Here is a 2500-nt window from a genome sequence, read left to right on the forward strand (position 1 = left end):
TTTTTTTTTTTTTTTTTTTTTTTTTTTTTTTTTTTTTAAAAGGAGGATTTTCATTAAGGATAAAAGAAATAGAAATAAAAATAAACTCCCTAACTCAGCCATCAAACATCGAAACTCTCAAACTCCCACTCTATTAATTTTATTATGTGCCAAAAGTTTTTTTTTTTCAAAAGAATACTTTCTTACCTAACGGGATAAAATAGTCTCCTATATAGAGTCGGAGGTGTACAGGTTATTTTCTTTAGTAGTATGTAAGTGGATACCAGCATACGAGGAATCTGTTAAACATTAATTCAAAGAAATTATACTGTAAATGTGCTAATGCCTACTGCAGGTACAGCGTTTCAAAACTTTGAATATTTTGAGGCAGTTTTCCCTTTCATTGAATGAGAATTACGAAATGGATTCTTTATTCACATTTCTTTCGTCATTCATTTCACTCATGTAAATTGACATTTTATAATAATCCACTATCCATTGCTTGATCCTCTCTCTCTCTCTCTCTCTCTCCTCTCTCTCTCTCTCTCTCCCTACCACAATCGTCTCTTTTACCAACTTGTCATCCTTTCTCTGTACGGGACACAGAATATTCTGGCATCCGTTCTCGTCTGGGAAAGGGAAGGTGGGGCTTCTGTCCTCCAAATGATTTGGTAGGTCAGGTAGAAGTGGCTGATAATGTTTTAGTGGATAGCAAATGAAGGAGTTCACCTCCGTGTTTTCTGCTTTCGAAAGGTCTCGGTAAAACTTTATATATATATATATATATATATATATTATATATATATATATATATATATATATATATATTATATATATATATATATATATATATATATATATTTTTTTTTTTTTTTTTTTTTTTTTACCAGAATCATATAAACTCTCGTCAGTTTGCGACTAAGGACATCTTTGGTGATGATTTTTTCATGGGCTCTCTTGCGTGCTTCTGTTTCTTTGTGAAGCTGAAATCAGGAATATAGTTAATAATCTTTAATTGCTTTATGCATTCGTCATAATTAAACTAATTGTACTCAATCCTTAAGAAATGTATGCACGACGAAAACTCCCTTAAAAAGACCATTTTTTTTTTATTATGAAAATTGCCACATAGTCCTAATATTCTGAAGAATTTTCATCTATATTTTAGGAATAAGTCATAATAAAGAAAAATCAGTTGCTCTATTTATTTGCTGGCTCTCATCATCGATGAGATGTAGCAAGTTGTTGAATTCGATAGGAATATGTATCAGTTGCTCCAAGTTTTCGTTTATTTTATTTAGTAGTTCTTGAGTGTATTATTTATCTGCGCATGAGCAGTGGAGACGTCCTTGCATTTCGAGGGCCCTTTGGTAATATGCCAAAAATCATGGTACATAAATAATCTTATGATTTTTTTCAAATGTATTTTTCACTCCCTCCCCATTTCTTTAGTTGACTGGAAATTCTGATTGCAGAACCCATTTGTCTATCAAAATATTCGCTGACAGCAGCGAATATGACGGTTTTGATAACCATGGAAACGTTTTGTTAACGTTGTGATTTATATTAAAGAAGTATATTTTCACAATTCATTTACGAAAATATCTTTCATTAACTGCAAGCATGTTTTACGTATTCTTTCCTAATATTTATCTCGTTTTCATCCAATTATGACTTGTATGAATAAGTTTAAACAGACGGAACAAAAACTAAGAGCGATGCAGATATACTGATAGGAGAGAGAGAGAGAGAGAGAGAGAGAGAGAGAGAGAGAGAGAGAGAGAGCTGCAGAAACTCTTGATAATGAATGGACCGTTGAACTGCTTCCTGCCAGGTGGAATTATGTTAGTTCTGTACTCTGGCTCCAGATAAACAAGATTTTTTCTCTTCTAGACCAAAGGAAACAGACGACCCAGGCAAAGAAATCGGGTTCCCTTTCGGAAGGGATAGAATTCCATGGAAGGAGAGATTGTGTCGCCAATGCCTAGATAAAGTGCCTTTGGTTCAACCCTTTCTAAGGAAAGAAATGATAAACGCTCTTCTAAGAAAGCCATATTCTATTCAAGGATTTTTTTTTTTTCATTTCTTTTTGTTGTGGATTTGACGTGAAATATATCACATTCACAAGACAAGCTAGGTGAGCTTTCTCTCAGAAATATACAGATAATATTGAGAACTTGTTTTTATTTCCTTGATTCGAAAATCAGGACGGCAGAAATTTTGATCCATTGGAATTTAAGCCTACTCGAGTTTGCGTTGCTAGTTTAATGCATTGCTGAAATTGGCCTTGATGAGATCAGACATTACCTCTACTAAATGTGTGCAACAATTCACAACCAAGAGCCACTGACAACGAATACTTGAATTTGGATCATTCTCGTAATCATGAATAGGACAGGAGGTAGGCGGGAGATATTCTTCTACAGGAACAGAAACCCTGAAAGGAATCAGGCAGGAGAGATACTGTTTTGGAAACAAGACGACAGGTCATTTTGATTCTCAGGAAAAATTTATATATATA

Source organism: Macrobrachium nipponense, chromosome 2, assembly GCF_015104395.2.
Source record: "Macrobrachium nipponense isolate FS-2020 chromosome 2, ASM1510439v2, whole genome shotgun sequence".
Classification (NCBI taxonomy): domain Eukaryota; kingdom Metazoa; phylum Arthropoda; class Malacostraca; order Decapoda; family Palaemonidae; genus Macrobrachium; species Macrobrachium nipponense.